General features: G+C 33.4%; 2 long non-coding RNA genes across 2 annotated transcripts; both read left to right on the forward strand.

Moving 5' to 3' along the window:
• The first annotated feature begins 2,257 nt into the window (after positions 1 to 2,257).
• Positions 2,258 to 14,886, forward strand: LOC144422972 (uncharacterized). The gene is made up of 7 exons (XR_013475504.1): positions 2,258 to 2,346; positions 3,153 to 3,214; positions 4,104 to 4,227; positions 7,103 to 7,142; positions 7,740 to 7,880; positions 9,775 to 9,884; positions 14,771 to 14,886. It is a non-coding gene; the product is annotated as an uncharacterized LOC144422972 (long non-coding RNA).
• A 1,434-nt stretch (positions 14,887 to 16,320) lies between these two features.
• LOC144422797 (uncharacterized) lies at positions 16,321 to 23,455 on the forward strand. Its single transcript, XR_013475396.1, has 3 exons — positions 16,321 to 16,461; positions 18,356 to 18,465; positions 23,340 to 23,455. It is a non-coding gene; the product is annotated as an uncharacterized LOC144422797 (long non-coding RNA).
• The last annotated feature ends 948 nt before the right edge of the window (positions 23,456 to 24,403 follow it).

Here is a 24,403-nt window from a genome sequence, read left to right on the forward strand (position 1 = left end):
GGCTTGACCACGGAACCTGTTCGTTGATCAAGTGATCGATATATGTTTGCGGAATCGCCACATGGTGGCAAATTTTGATGACGTCATAGCCCAAAATAAAAACGTATCTCATAAAGCTCACAAGACTATTTGAAATTAATAAAAGTAATAGCCTTCTAGAAAAAAAAATTCCATCATTGACTACTGAAAATTTCAAAGAAATTGGTCCAGTAATGAAAAAGAAAAGCGACTTTTTAAAAACGTGTCAAAGAACAAGAACAGGAACAATAAGAACAACGACTATACTGCGGAAACTGGCTGTAATCCAATCACAATGTTTGGTTGCATTAAAAAGTACTCCTATTATAGCGTTACAATCCCAGTGTAACGAAATGCCTTTACATATTATACATTATAGAAAATGTCTACATTACAAATGCAGAATGATTCCTCATGACAGCGAAATTACAGCACAATTATTCAAACAGTCGTGGGAAGAATATTTTCCTGGTAAACCGTCATTTGCAACGTTTATTATGAAAACAACCAACAGCTTTTTTACCGACTTCTTTGTTGCAAAAGATGGCAATTTCAAGATTCCTCCCTGGATAATGAAGCCACCGCAAATTGATACATCGTTAACGATTTACTGTACAACATGTTCACCAACAATACTTCAAACGTCATTTCTTGACCATATACACGAAAACTATCGAGACTATGTACAAGTATTTACTGACGGTTCGAAAAATCCATTTTGCGTAGGAGCTGCATATTATGTGCCTCAAGCGAAAGTAGAGAAAAAACTGAAATTACATCATAAAAAGTATTAATATTCCGTGGCGAAAAAAGTTTGGGAAGCGCTAGCTTAGATTAGGGATGGTGGGAAGAAGCCGCCAGCAATCATCTGGTACTAAATTATCCCCTACTGGATTTGAACCTGCGAATCCAAGCGGGGTAATCTTAGGTTAGAAATCAAGCGTAGTCCTAAGGCACAATGCGGCACTCAACGCGAACGTAGTCAACTACAGTGCACTGGCTGACATAGATACTAAACACATTAATATACGTCTATACCCTTACGCTGGATGACGAAATCTCAGGATTGTTCTTTATGGCCGTACATACCTGTATCATATTCGCTTTTTACCAAGAGGTCTACTGTAGAGACAGACTCAAAGTGCTTCATACAGAACTAGAGTCTCCGTTAACTATTAGTTTACTCAAAATGACAATAATAAAATTTAAGAAGTAACAAATACATCCGAGTTATTAAATAGAGTATTTTCAAATCACTCATTAGTATTAATCGGTAAGTAACAATTTGTTTTTGTTACGCTCTTATTGTGGGGCTCCGTAAATAACAGTCTACCTCTTCACGAGCTCCATAACACCAAATATGTGAATCAGTCGATGCCATCGGTATGCACTTGTCTTGAGCAGTCAATTACCGTATTTACTTCACATAGAACCGTGATTAATGCTGTTGCTGATGTTATGTCTCTGCCGTTCGGTTTGGGCGGAGAAATTATCTTTACTGCAGGGGTAGGCATCGAAACAACGTTAATTGTGACCTTTAAGGACATCGCCGGCACGTTATTGTATGAAAACATTTTGGGCTGCGAAAGTCAATGAGCTAAGATTTGTACGTCAATTTAGAGAATGCATTGATATAAGGCTAAACACGCCGTTATTCTTTCATTGAGTGGAAGGAAGGTTACATTTTTGATGACATCCACGTGCGCGTTTACTCGACAAATAAGAAAAGACAAATATAATGGAAATGCTGGATTCTTTGTACCAAGCTCCCGTCACTGATGTAAAAATGTGAGATCTGAGATGAACGGTTCCATTACATTTGAACCCACGACAATTGCACCTGCGTACTATTGCACTTATGAATTATTTTTGTTTTACGGTTATTTGAACCCATACTAACCCTAACCCATCGATTTTAGCACCCGCATATAGATTGAACCCGCGGATATACACATGGGTTCAAATGTACGTGGGTTCAAGTGTACGGTCACCGAGATAAACACCCCCGAAAATACTATGAACTAGGTATTATGCGATCAGAAAATGTATGAAGCAAATTCCAACCGTCATCTTCATTCTGCAACTTTGAGATCATGCGTTAGAAGCGTGATCGGCTTGTAACGGCAACCTGGAGTAATTAAAGTAATCAGTTAAAACTATTTGATTACTAATAATCAGTTAGCTTTTTTCGTCAAATATTTGTGCGCGGGAAGCCACAAGCGACATCGCAGTCACAAATGTTCGTCGTAGGATGAGGTTCGATTTTGTGTAAGATGTATGGATAAGCTGACTGTTGGGTTATGACAGTGAGTTCGAAACGATATTCAGGTGAGCTAAATGTTTTTTATACTTATTATTTTCATTGCTATTCTATTGCTTTCATTTTTCTATTGTTTAAGTGGTAAATTAGAGGTTTTCGGGCCTATACGAAATGGAATTATTAACCTAATACAGACGTCTAGATTAGTGGGGATTCTCTTTTGTATCGAACTCACTAACATCGGATTCCATCGTTTCTCACAACTGGTCGAACTTTAAAGCTATATGGCAATACATAGACTTATCATATCAAGAAACTTAAACGTAATATACTGATCTACGTAAGCTGCATTCAACAAGACAAGATTTACATGAATGTATTGCATAACTTTCAAAACTTTCGCAAATGTAGCGCAAAATCAATGGTTTATTAGAGATTCGCGTAGCCTTTTCACTTTTATATTTTATTGTGTATGGGGTGCTCCCATAGTATTCGTACCAAGATGGCGCACAACCTCAACACAGTATGTGTACATGGTTAGGGTTCAGGTTGTGCGCCATCTTGAATTTCCAGCACGATCTGCATTCCTAACTTAAACTACCAAGATGGCGCACAACCTGAACACAGTATGTGTACCTGGTTAGGGTTCAGGTTGTGCGCCATCTTGGTAGTTTAATTTAGGAATGCAGATTGTGCTGAAAATTCAAATTTTTAAATCATTCCTAACCCCAAATGGATAATTACTAATATGTCATTTTAAAACGTGGCGGGAGCTTTGTGCAAAAGATCCGATAGATTCAGCCCCGCTGTTCATTGAATATGCTAGCTACAGTTCTGCGACAGTTTATTTATCCATATTTTACCTTTTTTTCAGATGCAAAACTATTAAAGGTTGGAGATTCAAAGACACAAAGCAACGAACGAGGAATAATACAAGTAAATATCATTTAAACATTTTATTTGACTTTCGACGCCTATTTTATTCCTGTACACCACTGTTTTCGTTTAGAATGCTAAACAATTAGATGCGAGCACACCGCGTCTCGGGTCTTGCGATCAAAGTCGGCATCGTTATGCGACATATTTGATCGTGTGTTTTCCCTCGAGATTCATATTTTTACAAGTTTTAATAATTGTCTTTCGAATCAAAATTTCAAATAAGTAAGACCCACGTTCACGTTTAAAATGCTAAATAGTTCGATGCGAGCCAACATTGTTATTGCGCTTATTTTATCCTGTGCATTCTATCGAAATTTGAGATTTAGATTTTGCACATGTTTTAATAATTGTGTTTTGAAGCAGAGGTCCGAAATAGTACTATAAATATAGTACCTTGTATCAAATTGGTGTACTCTGTGCGACCCCTAAAATTCGTTGCTCGCTTCTCTGCTGGATAGCGATCTCGAGTTTGCGATCCCCACCGTGAACAATGTGATAATTCTACAAGTTTCTGATCAGAGGTAATTAGTCATATACTCCATGAAACAGTTATAAAAGTTCATTGGGTGTTTTACTGTTATTGTAATATTTGCAACTCGTGCAGTTTGAAAGCTACACCTGATATGTTATAAAATATTAAGCTGAATTTATGAAATTGAATGATTACATATACCTGTAACTGTTGATTTGGTAAAAAGCAATTTCTATGGTAATCTATAATATTTGAAATTTTATGGCAATCGCTGAATAAATTTTATTCGTTCAAATTTTCTTAGTTTTGTGTATTTAAAAAAATCGGAGAAAAGTTCGGGTTTTATGAAATCAAATGTCGAAATTTACCCCTTACGTATTTTATTGAAACTAACGTATATTTTTTGCTTTGCAGTGTCTCTGTCAAATAGCATTTGTGTGAATTAACTACCTAATGACCTAGTTGGCTCAACGAAATTCGTCAAGTGCCAGCTTTTCATCACTGAGTGAGATGGAGGCCTATCAAGTCTGAAGAGCAAGTATGTGCCCAAATCATTTGAAATCTTTTCAATTTAGATGTCTATAGTATAAATAATATATGGGCTATTCCAAGTGACACTACAGGACAATTCCAGAAATTTTGCATGTTGTTAAATTCAATATATTTTCACATTTTCAGCTACATGTTTTGTTTCATTGTCCAATCAGTTGCTTTATTGAATATGTAAAAAATTGCACAAAAGTTACACCCAACCTTACTTAGCAGATAAAAAAAAATATAATAAAATATAGCGTGACACTACAGGACGGCAAATCCACCATGCACTAACAGTACGTTGTGTTGTGCTGTAAATTTTTGCGATGGTACAGTAGGAGCCCATAATATTTTCTGGTGCAGTAGCTGAACTACCCCTCTATGTGTTGCTCAAGTTACTTAATGTAACACTGTAAATCCATGCCATTAATGTGCATATTGTATGTGACACTACAGGACGTGACACTACAGGATATTTTTCCACTTCGAAATAGCGGCATCTATCATCTCTTAAAATTCTGGTAATAAATCGTTAAATGGGTGAAGAAATGTTCTACACCACTGCAAACATTTAAACTTTATTAACTTACATCCAGTGCGTCAATTCCATATGAAATAACTGTACCACACAATCAAACACTTTGTGTCAGGAATCATCACAAAATATGTCAATTATACCAAAATTTCTACATTTCAGGCCATTTTTTAAAAACCATCAACAACCTGGGTGAAATTTTAAATTGTTCGATGAAATGGATGCAGTCCAATAAAATTCCAATGTCTTTTGATATCAAAATTAAAAAAAAATTACTTTCACTACACTTTTTAAAAAATTGATGGAATTCAACTTTTGCTTGGAATGGCCCAAATATATGTTTATTCTTCGGGAAATCCACAGACAAATATTACTTTCAATATATTGAGTATAAGCTCAGTTTTGGTTTGTGTGTCAAATGAAATTTTCTAAAAATTACAATCTCAAAATTTCAAAATAACATGATACGCACAACTACCGTTTTATTCTGGCTATTGAGTCGGCCCAGTGAATAAGGCTAGGGCCATGTTTTAGAAATAAAAATTAGGCTTTTTTTCGTTCCCGCCCAATAGTCGAGATACAGGAATGCATTAAATTGATCTTATTTTTGTCAGTTTGGGCACAATGCGCGCTCATAATTGTTTATGGCAAAATCTGTTAAACCAAACCCATGCTCATTTCGTAGAATCGCGGAATTAAATATTCTGTCCTACGAATTAACTGTAGCAATATCCTGTGAATATTAACATAGTCAGTACAGCGCAGGGGCTAACTGCTGTGTTGTCCCATCTGCTGTCGTTTCGTTTAATCGTCCACACCGAAAGGCCAATTACTATCTTGAAATGTCAGTCTATTTAAAGGTTATTAGGCCAGCATAAAAAAAAGGCGTTTCATCGCAATAGGGTGTCACGTTTTGATTACGACAAACAGTGAAATTTTTTCATAGTGATGCTTTTAGTTCAGCAGTGTACATCTGCAGAGATACTGGAAGAGTTTGAACTATGCCTCGTTAAGTGCAATTCGGTTAAAACACAACCCCAACTTAATAACCATGCGAATATTAAAACTTATTGTTTAACTTGTTGTTTATCCTAGGGTGCCTATGTATACTAATATGTCTGACATTTTTGAAATCGTAGTCCTGGCCTTTATCATTAATCTGATGAGCGTTTTTGCCGCAAAGGGTAGTTGACACTAACTAACATACTATATAAGATATAAAGTAATCAGGCTAATTTTTTAAATGTAACTGTGGCTCATTGTGACCTGTACGCTCGGGTAGTTCGCAGTTGATATTCATGCCAATGATGTTCCCAACTAAATCAAACTGGAATCGTCCCAAATTTCCAATAATGATATTATAAGAGTGAGTCATACTAAGTGAATTAAGATAGCCGTTAATCTTACACCTTAAAGAACTCGTGTTTCAACTAAATTTTCCAAAAACGATACTGTATAAATTATATTCAACCAAGTGTAAACTCCTTTTTGGTTCTTATCCCCTTGCTAAAAGTCCTATGTTATCATACCATCCATGTTCATAACTATTTAAAAATAGAGAAATAGAAATGTGTGTCCTATTTTCCCCATTGTTATTGCTAGTCACGTCATGTTATGCCTAATCATGTGTATTGAAAAGAGCTTAATTAATATAAACTCTCCTATATAGTTTCTACTGAATGGTCTCTTTCATATACGTCACTCACCGTCAATATAAGATATAGTAGTTTCAAAACTCTAGAATTCTTACTTTTTTAATTAGATATTAGGAACTTTGGTGTCGCTGCTCGATAACCAGTATGGTTCCCCGCGACGTTCCTTCCCCAGTAAAACGGTGTAAATTTGATGGTTGTGATACTTTTCACTGGTTGGAAAAAAAAACTTGACTTGACTTGATTAATCGTGTATCTTACCTCCTTTGGTACTAGTTAACCATGAGATTCGTGTTCACTTGTGTTTCGAACTAAAATTGCATTAAGTTTCCAATAACGATATTATATGAATGAGTAGAATCAAGTGCGTCAATATGCATCAATATAACCGGGAATCGTACACCCTTTAGTACTGGTTAACAATGGGATTTGTGTTCAAAACTAAAATTTCGAAGGTTACTATATATATACATGAGATCCCACCAATTGTAAATCTACTATAGTCAAGCTATATCCCTATTGCTAGTAGCCTTATGTTCATAAGCGTTTGAATCTGGGAATATATTCCTTATTTTGCTATCGTTTATTCCCTAGTTAGGATTTGTCATGTTCTTTTATTTATATATATAATGTCTAAAATGTCTTTGGCATTCATAGATGGCATCAAGTTATTTATAGATGTATATTTTCAGGTCTCTGGGATGGGAAGGAAAGACTATAGAGAACTTGAAGGTGAAATATAACCCACTAATAAATAATTTACTAGTTAAGATTCAGATAATGAGATACAACATAGCACACTGACAGATCATTCTGAATAAGTAATATTTATAATATTGAAAATCTGCAAATAATATAGAATGTACGTAAATGAATATCAGTACAAGTTGTCGTCCTTGTATCTTTAGGATAAGCATAGCTTATCACAAGAGCGTGGACAATTTTTTTGAGGGGCGTAAAGGTAATTAGAAACAGAAATATTTGTTAAATTTTATCTTTTCCGCCTAATTTTTGATATTTACATTTCTAAATAGCCGTATTTTCAACGTGCTTTTGAATGAATATAAATATAATTTATATTATGTGTTGCAATATTATAAACTGAAGGATCATTCCAAAGTAATGTTAGTAAATAAGGGGGAAATCTGAATAATTTGTCAATGAACTGAAAATTAATATTTTTATTTTATGTATCCAAAGTATTAGCATAGCTTCTCTGTGCTCCTGTCAAATTACATTTTCCGTAACTTATAAATCTAAAAATTAATAATGACTTAGTTCGAACAACTATATTTATTCAAATCAACATTATACAAAATTTACTTGCAGTTCATTATCTCGCATAAAGTTCAGCTTTCTGAACTTGAAAGCGGAAAAGACAGTTTATCATTATACATCAAAAGACATGCGGAGTTATTTGTCCGATTATGCATCACTGAGAGAGGTGGATAAATCGAGTCTAAAGAGCAAGTATGTTTTTAAAATCTTCTGAATCTTTTCTAATTTACATTAATCACAAACAAGTTAGAATACTATATTATAAAAATCGGTGAAGAAATAAATGATAAAGAGGTGAATCCGCAACCCAATTTCTTGATTGCGGCATTATAAAATATTAAAATTAAAATATAAAACGGAAGATATCACCATAAGTTTTGTTTTAGCAGTCTCGCTGCAGATTGAAAACGCTTTTTAGACATTGTAAATCACAAAATTTGGTGTTATGTTAGGATTTCTTTAAAATATATGCCATAATAGTAACTGAAATCGAAACACAGTAAATTGTTCACGCGATGTACCTTTTGTCTATTTTGAAACTAACTAGCTATGGAGCCGCATACGACGTTTTCTCGGTATGTGACGATATATAAAATAATTAATGCAAAATATATCGATTGATTTTTTTTCGCAATAATTTAAATTACAATCGTTCGTATTTTGTCTATATCTTGGGATATTTCAAACGGTGAAACCTTAAAAAGAATCAGAGTGACAAGGCCTGCGGCGGGGCGGATTCAGTGTTGTTACACTTGGTTTCATTGTTCTTCATTTCAAGTCCGCTGATTGACGCGGTAATTTTGAGTTTTAATGATTTTATATTGTCGTAAGACGTAAGTCGTCGCAACTGCAGGTTTCATTGAACACAAATAAACCAATAAATACCGCATTTTAAATATTGCCGCATCCAGGGGTGCAGCCAGGATTTTCCAATGGGAGTTACGTTGTAGCCCGTCTCTCTTTGCCTGATGGTGTTGGTGAATATTTTACAAGTCGTATTTTAAACGTCGACTATTAATCCGTAGTCAGCGGGTATCCGCATTTGGAAATAAAACATCAAAAATTCGGGAAAATTAATTTCAAAGAGAACTAAAACTCGCAGATGTCAGTAGTGTCATAATGGTTTATATGTGCAAAAATACGCTCGCATGTAGCGCCGATCAAATGCATGAAATGTGAAACTATTACTTGGAATTTATTGTTATGAAGTTGAAGTTTTATTTCCATTCAATGATTATTTACTTGCGCCGTGATCACTGGCGGGCAAAATCGTATTTTTTAATCGAGTTAATCGAATATTTTTAACGGACACCGAATAATCAGTATTGTCATTTTGAACGACATCAATTGGGATGTCGGCCGCCGGAACCATCGCCGTGACAATACTTTTTTTTTCGGATTTTACTTGAACATTGTGGCTTTTTTATTTCATAATTTTGTCGTAATCGAAGGCCTCAGTGAATTATTTGTCACCACGATCGTTTTGGCGGCCGACAATCCAATTGATGTTGTTAGACTATATTTAAAGCACTTTTTTATTTACTAGTAAATATTAATTATCACGGCGGATATCGTAGTTTTTATATTTCGAACATGATTGTGAGTTCACAATCACGTACAACAAGTGCATTCACAACACAAATTAATTTTAATATGATTTCTATCTTATGTGTAGGATTTCTATCACATTTTGTAAATTACGGTCCCAATTTTAGTCGAACAATACCATCATTATTGACCCCGGGGTGCGATATTTTTGAAGCGGATAGTTTGACATTTCTATACGTTTAATTTTAGATCGTGTCGGTGTTACTTTTGTGTTAAATAATAATTAAAGAACTTCGTAAATTGGTAATCACTACAATACTTACTGTTGAATGTTCACGTAACTCAACTTTGTTAAAACACTTTTTTAATTGATACTAACCCATGAATAAATCGGCAATAATGGCATTTCCACGTGGTTAAAATAATATTGTTTATGTATTTTTAATATAAGCTTACCTTTGCTTTACCTCTGTTAATAAGCATTTTTTGATATTTGTAACTCCAAAACTTGATAATGAAACTATATATTTATTTTCAGTATTCTAAGTCACTGCTTGAAAGAGTCATTGCATCAAACGGACATTGTTATTAGTCTGGTGCCTCACGGAGTGAGATAGAAGCCTATATAGTGTAAAGAGTAAAGAGCAAGTATGAAATCTTATAAATCTTTCAATTCATATTTTGTCAGGTATAAACTGATATATCATGTTAAATCCCACTAGTCAGGAAGAACTGCAAATATTTGAATTATCCTCACAAGATGTCCATAATATTCCGCCTAATTTTATTTATATAATTTCGTAAAGTCATATAATGCAATGGTTTCCACCCACTAGTTCACGGAAGGTGTGCAGTTTTTAGCTGGTATGCAATAAATGTTCCTGCTTTGTTAGTTTCGTATGCACAATTCCCGAAAAGACGCGGGTTATGTTTCTTTTCGGCGTTCTCCCATCGTTTGACAAGTATCGAAGTATGCGGCAGTCCGCCAGCAATCGGGTTATATTACTGGTAATGGGGCAATTGCGGCTGCATTAATACAATTAGTCGGGCCTCATTTTATAGTATTTATTGTATTCGACTTTATGGGTTTATTTCGTTGCCATAGCGTTTTGTTAGTTTTTCAATAGTCTAGAAGAGTAGTTTTTAACCAGGGTTCAATCGACTTTTTGTTTTTTGTTGGAGTAACAGGGGTTCAACGAGCTTCCTTTAAATTAAAGCAGTTTTCTATTATGGGAATTTCTATCCCAGCGTCTACTAATTATGCAAATTTAACTACAATTCATCTCAGATATTTAAACTTACACTTTCAACAACTTATAAATTAGCGTTGCTGTTTGTATAGCGTTGCGCAGTTGTAAGTTTTAGTGAACCCGTCATCTCCACGGATGTCGCGAGCTTTGGTGTTTGTGCTTATATGATAGTGCTCTTTGATGCTTTCTGCTTATGACTTTGAAACATCTTCGATTGCTATGGCAAACCAAGAATTTTCAACCTGAATCCTTTCATTTTCTATAACCTTGCACGAAATTGTGCTTCCCCTTTATAAAATCTTAATTGGGCACCTAATTTCAACCATCTGGTACAATGGGGTTTGGCGGGAGCTTTTAGGATAGCGCAGGAGTTCGACAGGCTTGGAATGGTTAGGGTTTAGAATTTGGAAAATCTACGGTGTAATATTTTATTTGATGTTGTCATATCGCTAGAGCAGACAGGTACGAATAGATTTGTTTGAATATATATCCAATTCATATCTAATTTATCAAATTACATTTTCGGTCATTCATACACCCAAAACTTGACATAGTTCATATAGTTCACATAATGTCATAGTTCGAAAAATTATCGGTACATTCAAATTTTAACCCCCAAGCCGAAATTAGATCGAAATAATTAAATATTTTTCTGAAATCAATCAATTTTTGTAAAATTTACCATCTTCGAATACCACATTGTGCCACCGCAAGTTTTTGTTGAATTAAGTTTTTGGACACGTCAGTGTACATAACGATCGTTTCAATATTATGTTGTTGTTCTTGTTAGTATTTTTCTCTTTCGTCATGTTGAAATCGCTTTTCTTTTTGAATACTGAACAATTGCTTTGGAATTTTCAGTGGTTAGAGATTGATTTTTTTGCCAGAAGGCTATTACTTTTACTTATTTCAATAATTTCTGTGGACCTCAAAGATTCGCGTTTTTTATGTGTCGGAATAAAAAAAAGCGACACCTTGTGACGTGTCCAAATATTTGAGCACAGCTCTCTTGTTTATATTAGTCCTCGATTAAATGGAATATTCAAATATTTCCCCGCTAGATCGGAAAAGTTCGGAATAATTCAATATTTTTGAAAAAACTTATAGTGCAATATACCAATTATCTAAGTATATTACCACAGTTGTGAATGTTTCTTTGAAAAATGAGAGATTTGATTTGAAATTAATGCTTCCATTGAATCGAATTAAAATCCGTCTTTAACAAATTAGTGGTTGTCCGGCTTGGGTTAGGTTTCGGGTTAGGAGAAATTGAAAAATTTGAAATCTGCATTCAGGGGTGTTTTTTGAAATAAGTGCTTTCGTTGAATTAAATTTAAATCTGTTGTTAACTTAAATGCCCAACCCAGATTTGTATTTGGTAAATTTTTATTCAAATACAAAAAATTCTGATAAATAATAATTTATTTCTAAGTCATTGTCGCGAGAATGTCTTAGTCGTACAAAAATACATTTGTGAATGCTAAATGATGTGAATTGTATTTTACTTTGAGTTAAACAGTCAAGATGCAAAGTAAGAATGTTAAGCTAAATAGTGGGGTAATGGAAGAAAATGTATTAACAAAAAAGCGCTGGATGTTTCCAGGAATTTAAGAAAGAAATGAAATGGTCACTTCTAATTCTCCGATGAAGCGTAATAAATTGGTAGATTCGGAAACACGCAACATGAGGACTTTTTATCAAATTTTCAGAATTTTCTGATTTTGTCGCAACGACACTGATCAGTTTGTTCTTCATTAGGGATTGCGAATACTTTAGAATAGTTATGTTTTATTAGCTGAATTGTTATTTATCCGACGCTGACACTGAATATTCATAGTTTCTAATATGTGTGTTGAAATGGTTTATTTTTGAACGAAAAATTAAAATGTTTTAAGCAAGCTGACAAGCTAGAAAAATCTTAGTTACACTGTACGCATGCCAGGTTATATTTATTAATTCTTCGCTCAATCGTATGTTTTTCTTTTATAGCTGATCCTCTGCTAATAAGTGCTTATACAATACAATGCAGCAATAATCGCGAAAGTCGTTCAGGTTCATTCTTGAACCGTTTTTCCAGAGTTTCAACATTTCAAATTTTTCATTTGTCAAGGCTAGTTTTTTATTTCACATTTTGTTTTGTCTCTGTACAAAATATTTCATATAGTTTATAATTGTTATCAAATTGCTGTGTTTGATTATTGCTCGATCTGTTTATCCTCGGTTTGTGCGCTCGATATTCCAACGGTTGATGTTCTGACTCCTTTTCAGAAGGTGCAGTCTGGTTGTCGGGTATTCAATGTAGTTAAAAAAAAGATTTCCTGTGATTGGTTGCTAAATCTGTTCTAGGCTGCACTGTTGTATATTTTACGCTTACACTGGATATTCATATTTTCCAGCGCATAGAAAACAGTCCCAAACAGGCTGGCAAGGAAGAAAATATCCAATTTACATTGCACACATGTCGAGTCATATTATTTAAGCCTTCGCTTAATCGTTTGTTCTTCTATTTTAGGACATTTATAAACTCGTTTTTCCCTCTCAACTTGCTTCTAATTTTGAAGATGGAGAGTGTTAGAATATTTTAGGATAAAACACGTCCAATCAACTGTTAACTGAAGGCGCTTGTTGGATGTAATTGTGACAAAATTATACAAGTTTGAGCTTTTAAAAAAAAATAAAAATGCGAATTCTACTGATGGCTTTCATGTAGGTACATATTAAAACTCTTATTTTAAGTGCGATTGCTTTAATTAAAATCATATTTTAAAATATGTTAACGTGACTATAAACGTTATAGAAAACGAATCTCCCAAATCAAATAAACCCTCTTTGGGTTTAGTACAAAATATAGAACGCCGTTAACATTTTAAAGAGGAAAATATGGGATACCTGTAAAGAAGAAAAATGTCCGTCCATTTTATATTTCTACGAACATTTTCTGCAGTTCTTTGCGTTTCATACTTTTTCATTTCTTTTTGTTGTCAAGACTTTATGATATTTTTTTACAGTTTTTTGCTCTTGGTTTAAAAAAGACCATAATATTATAGTGTGAATTTTTACACGCATTTTCTACTTGAGTCTCTCGCTTATCGTTTGTTCTCCTTTTCCCCCCTAATAATAGGTCATCTATAAACTTGTTTTGGTATCACGATGCCATGAAAATATAATGTCATTTGAACTTACGGGTTATGTTCTGATATTCGCGTTTTTTTACTGTAACTTGGTTCTAATTTGATTGCTCGATTCAAATTAGAAGGATTTTAAGTCGAATCACGTCCAAATATTAACTGCGGACAGCTAAACTAACCCAATATGATATGTTCATTTTGCAATATTATTTTTTGCCTTGAATAGTAATTTTTTAACAAATGTTCATATAACTATCGTGTATTATTTACTTGTTTTATTTTATCATTAATTGCGGTAAATTGACTTTTCATTTATTTCAATTTCGGTTTGGAATGATTAAAATGAGTGTTTTACCTTCTGCTTGAAACAAACATCAGTGTCGTTATACAGTCAGTGCTTGAATCGGGTATCGGTAATATCGGCAATTTTTTTGGTATCGGCATTCGTATCGATATCGGCTAAATGTAGACCGATATTTTCAAGATAATTAACTTTTATTCTATTCCAGAATGTTTTAAAAAGTAGGTTGAAATACTGACATGAAAATTATTTTTTGCTTGGAGTGATCGGGTTCGCGGTATTAGCCTCGTTAGGTAGGAACAATGTTGTTTCCCAACCGCGCGAATAGAAACGGGAATATGATTATGATATGATTTTAGCCATTTATCACCTCAACTAATTTGGCTATTTTTGCAGCCAATTTTTTATATTGACATTTTTAATATTGCACGGGAATTATGAAGCAATATATCGAATGGGAATTTTTCGATGCGCAAAATACAAAATACGACGTTATAATGGCTTAAATTCTGTGCACGCAACTCAGTATGTATCAGTTAGATAGAATGAGTGAACATTCATTTATTTTACCACCCACAGTAGCCTAACCCGAATAGCCAAAGACATAGTTCGAACAACTATATCTCTTCTCTGTATTTCTGTCTTGTGAATTAAATAACTTGATAATGTCTTAGGTCAACGAAATTTAGTTCCACCTAAAGTAAGATGGACTCGGTATGCACATAATATGGCATTAAATTGATATTTTTATGTATTTTTATTATAAGATTACCTTTGCTTTACCTCTGTCAAACAGCATTTTCTTGGGATTTATGACTCCAAAACTTGATAATGAAACCATATATTTATTTTCAGTTTTCTAAAACACTGCTTGAAAAAGTCATTGCATCAAACGGAATCGACAGTGTTAATAGTATGGTGCATCACAGAGTTAGATGAAAGCCTATTTAGTCTAGAGAGTAAAGAGCAAGTATGTAATCTTATAAATCTTTCAATTCATATTTTGTCCGGTATAAACTAATATATGATGTTAAATCCCGCTAGTCATGAAGAGCTGCAAATATGTGAATTATTCTCACAAGATGTCCAAAATATTTCGCCCATTTTTTTTTTATAATTTCGTAGAGTCATGTAATGCAATGGTTTGCACCCTCTAGTTCACGGGCGAGTGTGCAGTTTTTAGCTGGTATGCGATAAATTTTGCTAATTGGTTAATTTCGTATACATAATTCCCGGAAAGACGCGTTCTTTCCCCAGTAAAACGGTGTAAATTTTACGGTTGTGATACTTTTCACTGGTTGGAAAAAAAACTTGACTTGATTAATCGTGTATCTTACCTCCTTTGGTACTAGTTAACCATGAGATTCGTGTTCACTTGTGTTTCGAACTAAAATTGCATTAAGTTTCCAATAACGATATTATATAAATGAGTAGAATCAAGTGCGTCAATATGCATCAATATAACCGGGAATCGTACACCCTTTAGTACTGGTTAACAATGGGATTTGTGTCCAAAACTAAAATTTCGAAGGTTACTATATATATACATGAGATCCCACCAATTGTAAATCTACTATAGTCAGGCTATATCCCTATTGCTAGTAGCCTTATGTTCATAAGCGTTTGAATCTGGGAATATATTCCTTATTTTGCTATCGTTTATTCCCTAGTTAGGATTTGTCATGTTCTTTTATTTATATATATAATGTCTAAAATGTCTTTGGCATTCATAGATGGCATCAAGTTATTTATAGATGTATATTTTCAGGTCTCTGGGATGGGAAGGAAAGACTATAGAGAACTTGAAGGTGAAATATAACCCACTAATAAATAATTTACTAGTTAAGATTCAGATAATGAGATACAACATAGCACACTGACAGATCATTCTGAATAAGTAATATTTATAATATTGAAAATCTGCAAATAATATAGAATGTACGTAAATGAATATCAGTACAAGTTGTCGTCCTTGTATCTTTAGGATAAGCATAGCTTATCACAAGAGCGTGGACAATTTTTTTGAGGGGCGTAAAGGTAATTAGAAACAGAAATATTTGTTAAATTTTATCTTTTCCGCCTAATTTTTGATATTTACATTTCTAAATAGCCGTATTTTCAACGTGCTTTTGAATGAATATAAATATAATTTATATTATGTGTTGCAATATTATAAACTGAAGGATCATTCCAAAGTAATGTTAGTAAATAAGGGGGAAATCTGAATAATTTGTCAATGAACTGAAAATTAATATTTTTATTTTATGTATCCAAAGTATTAGCATAGCTTCTCTGTGCTCCTGTCAAATTACATTTTCCGTAACTTATAAATCTAAAAATTAATAATGACTTAGTTCGAACAACTATATTTATTCAAATCAACATTATACAAAATTTACTTGCAGTTCATTATCTCGCATAAAGTTCAGCTTTCTGAACTTGAAAGCGGAAAAGACAGTTTATCATTATACATCAAAAGACATGCGGAGTTATTTGTCCGATTATGCATCACTGAGAGAGGTGGATAAATCGAGTCTAAAGAGCAAGTATGTTTTTAAAATCTTCTGAATCTTTTCTAATTTACATTAATCACAAACAAGTTAGAATACTATATTATAAAAATCGGTGAAGAAATAAATGATAAAGAGGTGAATCCGCAACCCAATTTCTTGATTGCGGCATTATAAAATATTAAAATTAAAATATAAAACGGAAGATATCACCATAAGTTTTGTTTTAGCAGTCTCGCTGCAGATTGAAAACGCTTTTTAGACATTGTAAATCACAAAATTTGGTGTTATGTTAGGATTTCTTTAAAATATATGCCATAATAGTAACTGAAATCGAAACACAGTAAATTGTTCACGCGATGTACCTTTTGTCTATTTTGAAACTAACTAGCTATGGAGCCGCATACGACGTTTTCTCGGTATGTGACGATATATAAAATAATTAATGCAAAATATATCGATTGATTTTTTTTCGCAATAATTTAAATTACAATCGTTCGTATTTTGTCTATATCTTGGGATATTTCAAACGGTGAAACCTTAAAAAGAATCAGAGTGACAAGGCCTGCGGCGGGGCGGATTCAGTGTTGTTACACTTGGTTTCATTGTTCTTCATTTCAAGTCCGCTGATTGACGCGGTAATTTTGAGTTTTAATGATTTTATATTGTCGTAAGACGTAAGTCGTCGCAACTGCAGGTTTCATTGAACACAAATAAACCAATAAATACCGCATTTTAAATATTGCCGCATCCAGGGGTGCAGCCAGGATTTTCCAATGGGAGTTACGTTGTAGCCCGTCTCTCTTTGCCTGATGGTGTTGGTGAATATTTTACAAGTCGTATTTTAAACGTCGACTATTAATCCGTAGTCAGCGGGTATCCGCATTTGGAAATAAAACATCAAAAATTCGGGAAAATTAATTTCAAAGAGAACTAAAACTCGCAGATGTCAGTAGTGTCATAATGGTTTATATGTGCAAAAATACGCTCGCATGTAGCGCCGATCAAATGCATGAAATGTGAAACTATTACTTGGAATTTATTGTTATGAAGTTGAAGTTTTATTTCCATTCAATGATTATTTACTTGCGCCGTGATCACTGGCGGGCAAAATCGTATTTTTTAATCGAGTTAATCGAATATTTTTAACGGACACCGAATAATCAGTATTGTCATTTTGAACGACATCAATTGGGATGTCGGCCGCCGGAACCATCGCCGTGACAATACTTTTTTTTTCGGATTTTACTTGAACATTGTGGCTTTTTTATTTCATAATTTTGTCGTAATCGAAGGCCTCAGTGAATTATTTGTCACCGCGATCGTTTTGGCGGCCGACAATCCAATTGATGTTGTTAGACTATATTTAAAGCACTTTTTTATTTACTAGTAAATATTAATTATCACGGCGGATATCGTAGTTTTTATATTTCGAACATGATTGTGAGTTCACAATCACGTACAACAAGTGCATTCACAACACAAATTAATTTTAATATGATTTCTATCTTATGTGTAGGATTTCTATCACATTTTGTAAATTACGGTCCCAATTTTAGTCGAACAATACCATCATTATTGACCCCGGGGTGCGATATTTTTGAAGCGGATAGTTTGACATTTCTATACGTTTAATTTTAGATCGTGTCGGTGTTACTTTTGTGTTAAATAATAATTAAAGAACTTCGTAAATTGGTAATCACTACAATACTTACTGTTGAATGTTCACGTAACTCAACTTTGTTAAAACACTTTTTTAATTGATACTAACCCATGAATAAATCGGCAATAATGGCATTTCCACGTGGTTAAAATAATATTGTTTATGTATTTTTAATATAAGCTTACCTTTGCTTTACCTCTGTTAATAAGCATTTTTTGATATTTGTAACTCCAAAACTTGATAATGAAACTATATATTTATTTTCAGTATTCTAAGTCACTGCTTGAAAGAGTCATTGCATCAAACGGACATTGTTATTAGTCTGGTGCCTCACGGAGTGAGATAGAAGCCTATATAGTGTAAAGAGTAAAGAGCAAGTATGAAATCTTATAAATCTTTCAATTCATATTTTGTCAGGTATAAACTGATATATCATGTTAAATCCCACTAGTCAGGAAGAACTGCAAATATTTGAATTATCCTCACAAGATGTCCATAATATTCCGCCTAATTTTATTTATATAATTTCGTAAAGTCATATAATGCAATGGTTTCCACCCGCTAGTTCACGGAAGGTGTGCAGTTTTTAGCTGGTATGCAATAAATGTTCCTGCTTTGTTAGTTTCGTATGCACAATTCCCGAAAAGACGCGGGTTATGTTTCTTTTCGGCGTTCTCCCATCGTTTGACAAGTATCGAAGTATGCGGCAGTCCGCCAGCAATCGGGTTATATTACTGGTAATGGGGCAATTGCGGCTGCATTAATACAATTAGTCGGGCCTCATTTTATAGTATTTATTGTATTCGACTTTATGGGTTTATTTCGTTGTCATAGCGTTTTGTTAGTTTTTCAATAGTCTAGAAGAGTAGTTTTTAACCAGGGTTCAATCGACTTTTTGTTTTTTGTTGGAGTAACAGGGGTTCAACGAGCTTCCTTTAAATTAAAGCAGTTTTCTATTATGGGAATTTCTATCCCAGCGTCTACTAATTATGCAAATTTAACTACAATTCATCTCAGATATTTAAACTTACACTTTCAACAACTTATAAATTAGCGTTGCTGTTTGTATAGCGTTGCGCAGTTGTAAGTTTTAGTGAACCCGTCATCTCCACGGATGTCGCGAGCTTTGGTGTTTGTGCTTATATGATAGTGCTCTTTGATGCTTTCTGCTTATGACTTTGAAACATCTTCGATTGCTATGGCAAACCAAGAATTTTCAACCTGAATCCTTTCATTTTCTATAACCTTGCACGAAATTGTGCTTCCCCTTTATAAAATCTTAATTGGGCACCTAATTTCAACCATCTGGTACAATGGGCTTTTAGGATAGCGCAGGAGTTCGACAGGCTTGGAATGGTTAGGGTTTAGAATTTGGAAAATCTACGGTGTAATATTTTATTTGATGTTGTCATATCGCTAGAGCAGACAGGTACGAATAGATTTGTTTGAATATATATCCAATTCATATCTAATTTATCAAATTACATTTTCGGTCATTCATACACCCAAAACTTGACATAGTTCATATAGTTCACATAATGTCATAGTTCGAAAAATTATCGGTACATTCAAATTTTAACCCCCAAGCCGAAATTAGATCGAAATAATTAAATATTTTTCTGAAATCAATCAATTTTTGTAAAATTTACCATCTTCGAATACCACATTGTGCCACCGCAAGTTTTTGTTGAATTAAGTTTTTGGACACGTCAGTGTACATAACGATCGTTTCAATATTATGTTGTTGTTCTTGTTAGTATTTTTCTCTTTCGTCATGTTGAAATCGCTTTTCTTTTTGAATACTGAACAATTGCTTTGGAATTTTCAGTGGTTAGAGATTGATTTTTTTGCCAGAAGGCTATTACTTTTACTTATTTCAATAATTTCTGTGGACCTCAAAGATTCGCGTTTTTTATGTGTCGGAATAAAAAAAAGCGACACCTTGTGACGTGTCCAAATATTTGAGCACAGCTCTCTTGTTTATATTAGTCCTCGATTAAATGGAATATTCAAATATTTCCCCGCTAGATCGGAAAAGTTCGGAATAATTCAATATTTTTGAAAAAACTTATAGTGCAATATACCAATTATCTAAGTATATTACCACAGTTGTGAATGTTTCTTTGAAAAATGAGAGATTTGATTTGAAATTAATGCTTCCATTGAATTGAATTAAAATCCGTCTTTAACAAATTAGTGGTTGTCCGGCTTGGGTTAGGTTTCGGGTTAGGAGAAATTGAAAAATTTGAAATCTGCATTCAGGGGTGTTTTTTGAAATAAGTGCTTTCGTTGAATTAAATTTAAATCTGTTGTTAACTTAAATGCCCAACCCAGATTTGTATTTGGTAAATTTTTATTCAAATACAAAAAATTCTGATAAATAATAATTTATTTCTAAGTCATTGTCGCGAGAATGTCTTAGTCGTACAAAAATACATTTGTGAATGCTAAATGATGTGAATTGTATTTTACTTTGAGTTAAACAGTCAAGATGCAAAGTAAGAATGTTAAGCTAAATAGTGGGGTAATGGAAGAAAATGTATTAACAAAAAAGCGCTGGATGTTTCCAGGAATTTAAGAAAGAAATGAAATGGTCACTTCTAATTCTCCGATGAAGCGTAATAAATTGGTAGATTCGGAAACACGCAACATGAGGACTTTTTATCAAATTTTCAGATTTTTCTGATTTTGTCGCAACGACACTGATCAGTTTGTTCTTCATTAGGGATTGCGAATACTTTAGAATAGTTATGTTTTATTAGCTGAATTGTTATTTATCCGACGCTGACACTGAATATTCATAGTTTCTAATATGTGTGTTGAAATGGTTTATTTTTGAACGAAAAATTAAAATGTTTTAAGCAAGCTGACAAGCTAGAAAAATCTTAGTTACACTGTACGCATGCCAGGTTATATTTATTAATTCTTCGCTCAATCGTATGTTTTTCTTTTATAGCTGATCCTCTGCTAATAAGTGCTTATACAATACAATGCAGCAATAATCGCGAAAGTCGTTCAGGTTCATTCTTGAACCGTTTTTCCAGAGTTTCAACATTTCAAATTTTTCATTTGTCAAGGCTAGTTTTTTATTTCACATTTTGTTTTGTCTCTGTACAAAATATTTCATATAGTTTATAATTGTTATCAAATTGCTGTGTTTGATTATTGCTCGATCTGTTTATCCTCGGTTTGTGCGCTCGATATTCCAACGGTTGATGTTCTGACTCCTTTTCAGAAGGTGCAGTCTGGTTGTCGGGTATTCAATGTAGTTAAAAAAAAGATTTCCTGTGATTGGTTGCTAAATCTGTTCTAGGCTGCACTGTTGTATATTTTACGCTTACACTGGATATTCATATTTTCCAGCGCATAGAAAACAGTCCCAAACAGGCTGGCAAGGAAGAAAATATCCAATTTACATTGCACACATGTCGAGTCATATTATTTAAGCCTTCGCTTAATCGTTTGTTCTTCTATTTTAGGACATTTATAAACTCGTTTTTCCCTCTCAACTTGCTTCTAATTTTGAAGATGGAGAGTGTTAGAATATTTTAGGATAAAACACGTCCAATCAACTGTTAACTGAAGGCGCTTGTTGGATGTAATTGTGACAAAATTATACAAGTTTGAGCTTTTAAAAAAAAATAAAAATGCGAATTCTACTGATGGCTTTCATGTAGGTACATATTAAAACTCTTATTTTAAGTGCGATTGCTTTAATTAAAATCATATTTTAAAATATGTTAACGTGACTATAAACGTTATAGAAAACGAATCTCCCAAATCAAATAAACCCTCTTTGGGTTTAGTACAAAATATAGAACGCCGTTAACATTTTAAAGAGGAAAATATGGGATACCTGTAAAGAAGAAAAATGTCCGTCCATTTTATATTTCTACGAACATTTTCTGCAGTTCTTTGCGTTTCATACTTTTTCATTTCTTTTTGTTGTCAAGACTTTATGATATTTTTTTACAGTTTTTTGCTCTTGGTTTAAAAAAGACCATAATATTATAGTGTGAATTTTTACACGCATTTTCTACTTGAGTCTCTCGCTTATCGTTTGTTCTCCTTTTCCCCCCTAATAATAGGTCATCTATAAACTTGTTTTGGTATCACGATGCCATGAAAATATAATGTCATTTGAACTTACGGGTTATGTTCTGATATTCGCGTTTTTTTACTGTAACTTGGTTCTAATTTGATTGCTCGATTCAAATTAGAAGGATTTTAAGTCGAATCACGTCCAAATATTAACTGAGGACAGCTAAACTAACCCAATATGATATGTTCATTTTGCAATATTATTTTTTGCCTTGAATAGTAATTTTTTAACAAATGTTCATATAACTATCGTGTATTATTTACTTGTTTTATTTTATCATTAATTGCGGTAAATTGACTTTTCATTTATTTCAATTTCGGTTTGGAATGATTAAAATGAGTGTTTTACCTTCTGCTTGAAACAAACATCAGTGTCGTTATACAGTCAGTGCTTGAATCGGGTATCGGTAATATCGGCAATTTTTTTGGTATCGGCATTCGTATCGATATCGGCTAAATGTAGACCGATATTTTCAAGATAATTAACTTTTATTCTATTCCAGAATGTTTTAAAAAGTAGGTTGAAATACTGACATGAAAATTATTTTTTGCTTGGAGTGATCGTGTTCGCGGTATTAGCCTCGTTAGGTAGGAACAATGTTGTTTCCCAACCGCGCGAATAGAAACGGGAATATGATTATGATATGATTTTAGCCATTTATCACCTCAACTAATTTGGCTATTTTTGCAGCCAATTTTTTATATTGACATTTTTAATATTGCACGGGAATTATGAAGCAATATATCGAATGGGAATTTTTCGATGCGCAAAATACAAAATACGACGTTATAATGGCTTAAATTCTGTGCACGCAACTCAGTATGTATCAGTTAGATAGAATGAGTGAACATTCATTTATTTTACCACCCACAGTAGCCTAACTCGAATAGCCAAAGACATAGTTCGAACAACTATATCTCTTCTCTGTATTTCTGTCTTGTGAATTAAATAACTTGATAATGTCTTAGGTCAACGAAATTTAGTTCCACCTAAAGTAAGATGGACTCGGTATGCACATAATATGGCATTAAATTGATATTTTTATGTATTTTTATTATAAGATTACCTTTGCTTTACCTCTGTCAAACAGCATTTTCTTGGGATTTATGACTCCAAAACTTGATAATGAAACCATATATTTATTTTCAGTTTTCTAAAACACTGCTTGAAAAAGTCATTGCATCAAACGGAATCGACAGTGTTAATAGTATGGTGCATCACAGAGTTAGATGAAAGCCTATTTAGTCTAGAGAGTAAAGAGCAAGTATGTAATCTTATAAATCTTTCAATTCATATTTTGTCCGGTATAAACTAATATATGATGTTAAATCCCGCTAGTCATGAAGAGCTGCAAATATGTGAATTATTCTCACAAGATGTCCAAAATATTTCGCCCATTTTTTTTTTATAATTTCGTAGAGTCATGTAATGCAATGGTTTGCACCCTCTAGTTCACGGGCGAGTGTGCAGTTTTTAGCTGGTATGCGATAAATTTTGCTAATTGGTTAATTTCGTATACATAATTCCCGGAAAGACGCGTTCTTTCCCCAGTAAAACGGTGTAAATTTTACGGTTGTGATACTTTTCACTGGTTGGAAAAAAAAACTTGACTTGATTAATCGTGTATCTTACCTCCTTTGGTACTAGTTAACCATGAGATTCGTGTTCACTTGTGTTTCGAACTAAAATTGCATTAAGTTTCCAATAACGATATTATATAAATGAGTAGAATCAAGTGCGTCAATATGCATCAATATAACCGGGAATCGTACACCCTTTAGTACTGGTTAACAATGGGATTTGTGTCCAAAACTAAAATTTCGAAGGTTACTATATACATACATGAGATCCCACCAATTGTAAATCTACTATAGTCAGGCTATATCCCTATTGCTAGTAGCCTTATGTTCATAAGCGTTTGAATCTGGGAATATATTCCTTATTTTGCTATCGTTTATTCCCTAGTTATGATTTGTCATGTTCTTTTATTTATATATATAATGTCTAAAATGTCTTTGGCATTTATAGATGGCATCAAGTTATTTATAGATGTATATTTTCAGGTCTCTGGGATGGGAAGGAAAGACTATAGAGAACTTGAAGGTAAAATATAACACACTAATAAATAATTTACTAGTTAAGATTCAGATAATGAGATACAACATAGCACACTGACAGATCATTCCGAATAAGTAATATTTATAATATTGAAA

The sequence above is a fragment of the Styela clava genome, chromosome 5, assembly GCF_964204865.1.
Source record: "Styela clava chromosome 5, kaStyClav1.hap1.2, whole genome shotgun sequence".
Lineage (NCBI taxonomy): Eukaryota > Metazoa > Chordata > Ascidiacea > Stolidobranchia > Styelidae > Styela > Styela clava.